We start from the raw sequence: 11,216 nt of genomic DNA, 5'->3' as shown, positions 1-11,216 counted from the left end.
CAGACAATGAAGTATTACTCAACAGTAAAAAGAAATGAGTTATCAACTCATGAAAATGGAACCTTAAATGCATATTGCCAAGTGAAAGAAGCCAATCTGAAAAGGCTACATACAGTATGATTCCAGCTATATGACATTCAGGAAAAGACAAACTGTGGAGACGTTAAAATAAAAATCAGTGGTTGCCAGGGGTTTGGGGCAGGGATTAGCAAGTGAAACACAGGTGATCTTCAGGGCAGTGAAAATACTTTGTATGATACTATATATAATTAATGGTAGACACTTCTCACTATACGTTTGTCCAAACCTATAAAATGTACCACACAAACAGTGAATCCTAATACAAACTATGGATTTGGGGTGAAAATTATGTGTCAGTGTAGGTTCACTGATTCCAACAAATGTACTACTCTGGGGGTGGATATTGATGGCGGAGGAGTTTGCATGTGTTTGTGGGGGAGGGGATGTGCAGGAACTCCGTCCTTACCACTCAGGTTGGCTGTGAACCTGAAATTGCTCTAAAAATTAATCTATTAATTAAATATACATATATTAATTATGTAATGAATATATAGATTATATACATAAAAATTCAGAGACCACCAGGACGATTAAAGCTGAAAATTCCCCTAAAGCTGTCGCATTCAGGAGTTTGGAAATTATATATATATATATATATTTTTTTTTTTTTTTTTTTTTTTTTTTTTTTTTTGCGGTACGCGGGCCTCTCACTGTTGTGGCCTCTCCCGTTGCAGAGCACAGGCTCCGGACGCGCAGGCTCAGCGGCCATGGCTCACGGGCCCAGCCGCTCCGCGGCATGTGGGATCTTCCCGGACTGGGGCACGAACCCACGTCCCCTGCATCGGCAGGCGGACTCCTAACCCCTGCGCCACCAGTGAAGCCCTTGTGACTACTTGTTACATTAAAAGAATATTTTGGCAACAGTTGGGGGGGGTAATGAATTGAGAAAAAGCCTGGGGCAGGACCTGCTGAGAGGAAGGGAGAAGTATAGGAAGACTTCAGTTCCGGGGCCCAGGTGGTTCAGTGGATGGTGGCATCATTTACTAAGTTTAGTAAAGAGGAGGGAGAGTTGTGTGGGGAGTGAGATAATAAGTTTAAGAGGATCATGCTTTCAGATTTAATCACCTTATATAACATTTTTCAGTTCATGAATTCTATAAGTTGGTGAATAAATTATGTTTCAGTGAGATCATTACATTAAAAGAAAATATCGGGCTTCCCTGGTGGCGCAGTGGTTGAGAGTCCGCCTGCCGATGCTGGGGACACAGGTTTGTGCCCCAGTCCATGATAGGCCCGCGTACCGCAAAAAAAAAAAAAAAAAGAAAGAAAGAAAATATCGTCAGTGACAAGTCGAAACACTTTGAAAATGTGGTATTATCTTCCTGTGGAAGGAAAGCAAGAAGAAACCAGGGCAGAATGAATCCCACAGCTGTGCCCCAGGTGCTGGCAGGCCAGGTAGTAAGTGCCTGGTAGGAAATTCAATGTTGGGCTATGAGTCAGCCAGAGATGCCTGACAGGCTGAGAAAATCAGGAAAAGCAGACTTTCAAAAACTTGGAATTGTGACCATAGTTTAAGCAAAACTCTTTCATTTTTCCTTTCATTTAATCATGATTCTGGTAAAGTCATCATATTTTTCATAGGCAATAATTCTTTTGTGTGGGCTGCGTTGCTGAAGGGCCAAATCAGGTTAGAGTTTATGAAATTCCCCAATCTCTTCAACCATGGAAAACACAGCTTCCTATGGTCAGAGTGAAAGAACTCTAGAGCTAGTCCCCATCTTCCTCTAAATACAGCGAAAGGCTTCTTTTAAGGTTCATTTTCTTTTACACCTCGGACTATTTGATTGATACAATCTGAAGATTCATTGGAAACATATACAGAGTAAAACATCTATTGATTATCATTTTGGGAATCGCTTCAGTTCTTTTCTAAAACCCAATAAAGTACTAGCCTAAATATGGATAACACAAAAGCCATATAAGATCACACATTTCGGGCCTCCCTGGTGGCGCAAGTGGTTGAGAGTCCGCCTGCCGATGCAGGGGATACGGGTTCGTGCCCTGGTCTGGGAGGATCCCATATGCCGCGGAGCGGCTGAGCCTGCGCGTCCGGAGCCTGCGCGTCCGGAGCCTGTGCTCCGCAACGGGGGAGGCCACAACAGTGAGAGGCCCGCATACTGCAAAAAAAAAAAAAAAAAAAAAAAAAGATCACACATTTCAAGCCTATATACTTGCTGCCTTAATATTTTTTTTATCCTTTTTGGATTGTGGGCCTTTTTAAAATCATGCTAATGTCATGAAAAATTCCATTCATAATTTTCCCTTAATAAATTGGAAGGAGATACGACCAGAGGGCTAGTAGACTTTTGAAAGAAAAAATTCTTCCTGATATTATGTAAGAAACCCTTTCAGTCACAGGATCTGGCTAAGAAGAGGGAACCTACCAGGCCTCACTGGGAGCAACCTGGAAAGCTTTATCCCACCAACCCCCAACCCCAAAATTCAAAAACACCTGTTAGAGTCATAGAAGATACACATCGGGTACTTACAAATTTTAAGATCATTCTAGAGCAGGGTTCTCAGCCTTGGCACTGTTGACCTTTGGGGCAAGCTCATTCTTTGTTCTGAGGGCTATCCTGTGCATAGTAAGATGTTTAGCAGCATCCCTGGCCTCCACCCAGTAGCACAACCCCAGCTGTAACAGTCAAAGATGTCTCCACAACATTGCCAAGTGTCCCCTGGAGGCCAAAATCATCTGTTTGAGAATCACTGTTCTAGAGTCTTGCTACTCAAAGTGTGGTCTGAAACTCAGCAGCATCACCTGGAAGCTTTTAAGAAATGAGGATTACAAGCTGCCTATTCAGTATGATCTCAGTCATACTGAATTAGAATTTGCATTTTAACAAGATTCCCATTCCCATGTGACTCATATGAACATTCAAGTTTGAAAAGCACTGTCAGATTATATGGATCATATTTATCCAGCAGCAGGAAGGAAGTGAGGAAGAAAGAAGTGTGGGGAGGGGGAGGGAGGCGGAAGGGATGTAGAAAGAGAGAGAAAAGGAGTAAAAAAAGAAAAGAGATAAAAGCTAAGAAACTTAGTTAAAACTGAAAACACACAGAACTTTAAAATCAAACAGAAGTAGGCGGAGCATAGAGGAATTTTGGGGCAGTAAAAATACTCCATATGATACCATCCATAATGGTGGTTACATGCCATTATACATTTGTCCAAATCCATAGACTGTACAACACCAAGAGTGAACCCTAAGGTAAACTATGGACTTTGGGTGACTATGATGTGTTAATGAGCCTTTTGAAAAATAATAAATATAAATCAAGCATAAATAATTTTTCTTTTTGTGAAATTTTTGGCAAAGTTGCCAATGAGAAAGAAAAGGAGAAACTTTTCAAATTGGAATTGTAAATGAGAAAAAATTTAAAAACAAGGAATTTAGAACTATATTCAGTTAACCACAGTTTTAAATTTACTGAGGCCTAGATTAGAACAGTGACTATGAAGATGAAAGTGGGTGAATGCCAGAGTATTTATGAAGAAACAAACTGTAAGAACTCACAACTGGCTGGGTGTGAAAGAGGTAACATAGACTTTTATTACCCTGCTTCTCACGTGGTCACTTTCCAAGCTGGGCTGCATGATCCAGAGGAAAACCTTGGGAAATGGCAGGGGTCGTACTGTGAGCACTACCAAATTACTTGCTGAGGCCTCAGGTGACACTGGTTTTGCCTCCTTTTATCCCTCCAATTTTACTGATAAAATCAGAGTTTTGCACCTATAATCAGTATCTTCCCCCACTCTTCAATGCTCTACTTTGAACCCTTGCAGAAGGAAAACTTCTCAAACTATTTTCCCCCAAAATGACAACTCTGTATCAAGGGGATGACTGTTTTCATGAATGCCCCCAGTCCTTGTACTCCTCATTCTTTTCTTTTCTTTCCTTTTCTTTTCTTTTCTTTTTTTTTTTTTTTGCGGTACGCGGGCCTCTCACTGCTGTGGCCTCTCCCGTTGTGGAGCACAGGCTCCGGACGCGCAGGCTCAGCGGCCATGGCTCACGGGCCCAGCCGCTCCACGGCATGTGGAATCCTCCCAGAATGGGGCACAAACCCGTGTCCCCTGCATCAGCAGGCAGACTCCCAACCACTGCGCCACCAGGGAAGCCCCCTCATTCTTTTTGATAGTTCAGATCAGAGGTAAGCAAATCTTTTCTGTAAAGGGTCAGATAGTAAATATTGTAGGCTTTGTGGTCTATTCAGTTTCTGTTGCAACTGTGACCTTGAAGAATAACAGCAGCCACAGACAGCATGTAAACAAATGATAGCGGCTGTGTTCCAATAAAACTTTATTTATGAAAACAGGTGGTGGGCTCGATTTGGCCTTCGAACCATACTTTTCAACCTTGGGCCTAAGACTGTTGTTTTCAGCCTGAACTCATCTCCCTAATAAAAATTTAAATAACTCGCACGTATTGAGTACAAACTGTCAGGTACTACTCTAAGTGATTTACATACATATATATATATATATATATATATTTTTTTTTTTTTTTTTTTTTTTTTTTTTTTGCGGTACGCGGGCCTCTCACTGTTGTGGTCTCTCCCATTGCGGAGCACAGGCTCTGGACGCGCAGGCTCAGCGGCCATGGCTCACGGGCCCACCCACTCCGCGGCGTGTGGGATCTTCCCGGACCGGGGCACAAACCCGTGTCCCCTGCATCAGCAGGCAGACTCTCAACCACTGCACCACCAGGGAAGCCCTACATATATTTTTATATTTTATTCTCATCAACACTCTAGGATAATTTATCACTCAGGGCTCAGGATAGGAAAAATAAATTATTTTAGGTATTTCCAGTATAAAGGAATTTAAGATAGGGCAGTACATGCTTGTAACTTCATTGGAAGAGTTGGAACAGCAGAAATAGGGGGCTTGCTCTGGAGTTTGGGGGTTAAGGTCATACGCTCATAGCTGTGATCCATTGGGCAGGAAGCTGCTGCTGCTACCACGGCTGTTGCTGCTACAGCTGCCTCGTATTCCAGAAGATGTGTCCAGAGGGCAACATAGATCCAACCCATGCAAATCTCGTGTCTGTCAGAACCCGCTTCTCAGCTCTCCCTGCTGCAGGAAGCTTGTTTCTGTCTCCCTTTCAAATCTCATGTGTGTGCAGAACTTACTGCATATCTACAACCCTAGCTGCAAGAGAGTCTGGAAAATGTACTTTCAGCTTTCCAACTTCTCCACACATATAGGCGGGTGAAATGGCGGTTGAGAGAGCCAAAGTAGCCAGCACAGACGGGTACTACTACTATTCCTATTTAAAGCCAAGTTGGAAAGAACTTCCTACCATTTCTCCTTGATTTCCTTTATTCTAAATAGACAAATTAATATTATGGGGAGTTGCTTATCTGGACACTTCCTTTCTGATACACATAGTTTTAATGACTTATTATTTTTGAAATATGTATAAATAGAACATATTAAAGAACAAAACAGTGGTGATGAGTCTCTTCAAGAAATACTATTCCTTGGATAAAGATGTAGTACATATATACAATGGAATATTACTCAGCCATAAAAAGGAACGAAATTGGATCATTTGTAGAAACTTGGATGGACCTAGAGACTGTCATACAGAGTGAAGTCAGAAAGAGAAAAACAAATACTGTATATTAACGTATATATGTGGAATCTAGAAAAATGGTATAGATGGTCTTATTTGCAAAGCAGAAATAGAGACACAGACACGGAGAACAAACATATGGATGCCGAGAGGGAAGGGGGGGTGGGATGAATTGGGAGATTGGGATTGACATATATACACTATTGATACTATGTATAAAATAGATAACTAATGAGAACATACTGTATAGCTCACGGAACTCTACTCAGTGCTCTGTGGTGACCTAAATGGGAAGGAAATCCAAAAAAGACGGGATATATGTATATGTATAGCTGACTCACTTTGCTGTACAGCAGAAACTAACACAACATTGTAAAGCAACTATACTCCAATAAAAATTTAGAAAAAAAAAAGAAATACTATTCCTCATTTCGTATGTTCACATCCTAATTATGCTGAATTTTTAAGCTGAAGATCAAACCTGGCCTTTTTTTTTTCGGCCGCACCACATGGCTTGCAGGATCCTAGTTCCCTGACCAGGGATCGAACCCGTGCCCCCTGCCCCAGAAGCGCAGAGTCCTAACCAATGGACCACCAGGGAATTTTCCAAACCTGGCCATTTTTGTAATCAGATTTGAAATCTGACAGTTATAGAGTCTTAATGGCTCATCATCTCTGCCAGCAACCTTCTATATCCTCATTGCAAAATTTAAATTTGTTTTCACGGATTAAAAGAGTTTATAAAAGGGGATTAAATGAGTGTCTCCTGAGACCTAAGTAAATAATTTGACAGTGCTACATGACCCATACTTACTGATACTCCCCCAACCCTTCCATCAGGCACAGGTATCACTCCCTCCTTTGTATGCCTGATGTACAATATAAATTCAACAAATGTTGAATAAATACACAAAAAATGCATCATATATAAACCAGGATTTTTAGTTAACTTTATCCTAGGCTGTTTACGCCATTTAAGATTATGAACTTCTTGAAAATCGGGATCATATCTTTTACGCTTTTATACCTTTCTTTTTACCTCCTATTGAGAACATAGAAAGTGCTCAATAAATATTAATTTAACTGAATCAATAGTTTTGAAATAAAATACACATCTATCGATGATTAACCTCAAATATTAACCAGGAATATTTATATTTTAAAACTATTTTATTAAAGAAAAAATTTAAAAGAGAGAAACAATTAAAGAACAAGTCAGTAATATTCCAACCACCTAAAGACAACCAATACTTGGTTTCTTTTTTTGAGAGGACACATTTACATAACTTATATTACAGTACATTGCAAAAATTATTCTATTTTATTATTATTATTAATCTCTTACTGTGCCTTAATTTGTACATTAAACTTTATCATAGGCATGTATGTATAGGAAAAAGCATAGTGTATATAGGATTCGGTTCTATGCAGTGGTTCAGGCCTCCACTGCGTTCTTGGAACGGATCTCCCGAGCCTAAGGGGATGACTGCTATATTGACTTTAGGCCAGGGAATGGTCTGAGCAGATTTGATTTTCAGAAAAATCACACTGGAAAACAATAGGGGGGAATGAATGGAAGGGATGAGTCTGGAGGCAGGAAGATTAGGCTGGAGGCTACTAGGATACCACAGGGGAGACGTGCTGGTGCCCTAGACCAAGCAGGGTTGATGAGAAGGAAAGAGAGCTCCACAGCTCACACTGTACAGCAGGGCTAGCCAGTGACATTGGTGCCTGGGGCAGTATGACAAAGCAGCACCCCTTCAAACTAATACTTTTTAAATGGACACATCTATTTAGTGGACATGGAAAGAAACAAAGTATCCATTATTAAAAATTGCATGTCCATTTCTTTACCTTTATTATGTGTATCAAAGATAACATTTCAGGGACTTGCCTGGTGGTGCAGTGGTTAAGAATCTGCCTGCCAACACAGGGGACATGGGTTCAAGCCCTGGTCTGGGAAGATCCCACACGCCATGGAGCAACTAAGCCTGTGCACCACAGCTACTGAGCCTGCGTGCTGCAACTACTAAAGCCCACATGCCTAGAGCCCGTGCCTAGAGCCCGTGCTCCACAAGAAGAGAGGCCACCACAATGAGAAGCCCGCCCACCGCAGTGAAGAGTAGTCCCTGCTCGCCACAACTAGAGAAAGCCCTCACGCAGCAACGAAGTCCCAATGCGGCCATAAATAAATAAATAAATAAATTTATTTTTTTTTTAAAAAGATAACATTTCAGATCCTCTGGAATCAGAACCTCTCACATGGTGACTCACTTTGTTACCCAGCCGTAAGTGATGGAGAAATTGTGCAATATTTGGTTTTTATTCTTTTTTTTTCCTATTCCTAAGTTTTGGTTTAAAAAATAATTGTACTCATGCATAAAATTTGTGTCCTGCTTTTTTTCACTTATTATATGTAATAACAATTTTGGTATTGTTGTGATGAGTTTTTATTTTTAACACTGTATAATGGTGTGTCTAGAGGATAGCTCCAGCCGCTAGGATACTGGGATGTTAACCTTTTGTGTCAACTAGACTGGGCCAAGGGGTGCCCAGATTAAACATTATTTCTGGGTATGTCTGTGAGGGACAGATGAGATTAGCGTTTGAATCAGTGGACTCAGTAAAACAGCTCACCGCAATGTGGTTAGGCATCATCCAATCCACTGAAAGTCTAAATAGAACAAAGAAATGGAGGAAGGAGAAATTCATGCCTTTTGCTTCCTACCTGACTGCTTGAGCTGGGACATCTGTCTTCTCCTGCCCTTGGACAGGGATTTACACCATGCACTCTGGCCTTCAGGCCTTCGGGGATTCAGATTGGATTTCACCACTGGCTTTCCTGGGTCTCCAGCTTTCAGATAGTAGATCTTAGGACTTCTCAGCTTCCATAATCATGTGAGCCAATTCCTCATAATAAACCCTATATACAGATATATATACATATACACACCCAATTAATTGTTTTGCTGGAGAGCTCTGACTAATCTAGACAGCTCCTGCCACATAGTGGGCATTCAATACATTAATAAATGAATGGCAAATATTAAGAATTACACTTCTAAAATATTTACAATTTTTATAGGTGAGAAATGGAAACTTCTTTGATGTTTGAAATTTGCATTACTTTACTATGGAGGATGAATATTTTTATGTGTTTATTGATCAACTGTATTTTCTCTTTTGTGATTTTTTTCATATTTTTTGTGCATTTATCCTTTGGACTCTTGATTTTAAGGAACTCATCACAACTTTAATTTATTAATAAAATTTTTGTGACTTTTGTTCCTAAAATAGATGTCATCAAATTAAGGAAACAACTGGCAAAATAAAAGCAAATCTTTGTAATCACAGAAAGAAAAGTACAAGCAGGAATAAATGTTAGTTCAAATATTTGATGACGCCATCTAGTGGAAAAGTGATTTTAATTTCTCTCTCTGAATCAGATTCCCAAATTCCAACGCCCCAAATTTGGTATTCATGGGACTTTATTAAAATATATAGTCTAGCCTCCCCTCTACCTGGAGATTTCTAACTCACTTAATGTGTATAATAACCCAAGAGTTGTGTTTCAATATTATCCACATTGGAAACTCTAAAAATTCCAAGTCACTTAAAATTAAGGTTTCCAGTGGTACCTTGTGCTTTCATTTTTCATCGGAGTTTTCTACAGCTTCACCACAATAAGGAATTTTGCTGCTCTGATAACATTCTTTAAATGTGTACTCTGTGCCAGCCCCTAGGCTAACCGCTTCACTTGTATTATTTGATTTAATCCCTTCAACAACTCTAACAAGGTAGGTACTATTATTATACCATTTTACCGATGGGAAGATTGAGGCAGAGAGTTTCCCAAGGTCACAGAGCTAATATGGTGTGAGCCCAGAGCTCTGCGATGGGAAAGATCACAGCCATGCCAACAGTCAAAAAAGGACTACCTTACAATTCTGCCCTGTCACCTACATTCAGCTTAGTATACCACATGCAGAAATGAGTTAGATTTCTTAATTAGCGAGGGCTGTGTAGGGACATTTTGCAACTTCACGCTTATATGGTTCGGACTAATACTTCACACACTCACATGTTCCTTAAAACTTGGATGTTGATTGGGGTGTTATAAATTTGAAGATATTTTCCATATTTTGCTGTTAAGTCTCCATTTTTCCCCAATACTAATATAAATTAAACTGATCTGCTTCAAACCTTTTATGTGGATGCAAACCGAAACTAAGTTATTTATAACTTGTTAGAAAACCCAGCTGATACTCATCTATCAGCCAGGTGAGGTGAGATGAAGCTAATGAAGCTTGTCTTAAGCATGGGTGTCTGGCCCTGCCCCACAGGGGTCTAAGGTTCTGGCCTGCCCAGCCTGGCCTGGGCCCACTCAGTGCCAGCACAAGTTCAGCTCTGTGTCCCCATACCTCGCTGAAACTTACCTTGCCTACAGTTCACTCCTTCCCTAGGTATCAGCTAACTACACCTGAAAAATTAATTCCTACTACTGCCCTAGTAGGAAATAATGTGAAAGTAACGTAGGAACTTTACAATAGGCCCTCTTGAGGCTACATTCCTGACAACTGCCTATGCTGAAATCTTTTCAGCATTAGTAAAAAAAAGCATCAAATAATGTAGTGGATTTTTTTTAATAGAGTGAACAAACAAACTTTTACACTGTTGAGTGCAAGAGAAATTTGAATATATCATCTTGTATTTGTACCTCTATATTCCTCACTCCCATCCCTATCTCCGAGGAACACAAAGTGTGAAATGATAAAGACCAATGACGCGAGAAAAGGTTCAACATTTAGCAAAACAAAGGGAAAAGAATGATGACTAACAAAGAATCTCCTAGTATACTGAACTAGGAAGAATAGAGAAAATAAAAGTAGATAACATTAACTGAGCATTAATTTGTCCCAGGCACTTTTCTAAATGCTCTTTGTATGCATTAGCACATTTTAATCCCCAGGAGGGAATTTCATGAGGTAGGTGCAATTATTAATCTTATTACACAGATAAGGAAACTGAGTAGTTAGGTCATTTGCTGGAGTTATGGAACTAGTAAACTACGCACCCCAGAGCCCAAGCACTTATTTACTACACTATAAGAAAGAGATAAAACGTGCATCATTTTCTTGGAGAGTCAGAGGCAAACCGGGGGCAAAACATCCTTGAATGGATCACTCATTTAACTAATAGACGCTGTTATTGAGAGTCCTTGCTGTTTCCAAGCTCATTTATAAAAGCAAATTAGGTGCGCTATTATTATTACGCCATTGAGTTCACGATGAGTCCCACAGGGTAAGAATCTGGACATCTCAGAGGTGAAGAGGACTAAATCATTCTTTTCAGGTCCTTAAATGTTTTTAAATGAAAGGAGAAGAAAAAAAAAGTCTAAACGATGCTACAGGAACTGTGGTATAGTAAAGATTTACATAAAACAAAGTAATGTTTTTAACATACCCAACAGGACAGTGTGTTGGAAACCTCATTTTGGTGATAACCACGTAGGTCCAAGTGTAACACTGTGTGACTCTGAAGTTGGCCACTGGCTTC

At 40.1% G+C, this 11,216-nt stretch overlaps 1 long non-coding RNA gene across 1 annotated transcript; it reads right to left on the bottom strand.

The window, feature by feature from the left end:
- Window positions 1–2,765: 2,765 nt before the first annotated feature.
- LOC132487033 (uncharacterized) lies at window positions 2,766–11,205 on the bottom strand. The gene is made up of 3 exons (XR_009531499.1): window positions 11,124–11,205; window positions 8,389–8,583; window positions 2,766–2,849 (listed from the first exon to the last, which is right to left on the bottom strand). It is a non-coding gene; the product is annotated as an uncharacterized LOC132487033 (long non-coding RNA).
- Window positions 11,206–11,216: the final 11 nt, after the last annotated feature.

Source organism: Mesoplodon densirostris, chromosome 1 (genome assembly GCF_025265405.1).
Source record: "Mesoplodon densirostris isolate mMesDen1 chromosome 1, mMesDen1 primary haplotype, whole genome shotgun sequence".
NCBI classification, from domain to species: domain Eukaryota; kingdom Metazoa; phylum Chordata; class Mammalia; order Artiodactyla; family Ziphiidae; genus Mesoplodon; species Mesoplodon densirostris.
Note: the sequence above shows the minus strand (reverse complement) of the source record. Positions and strands in the feature narration are given on the sequence as shown.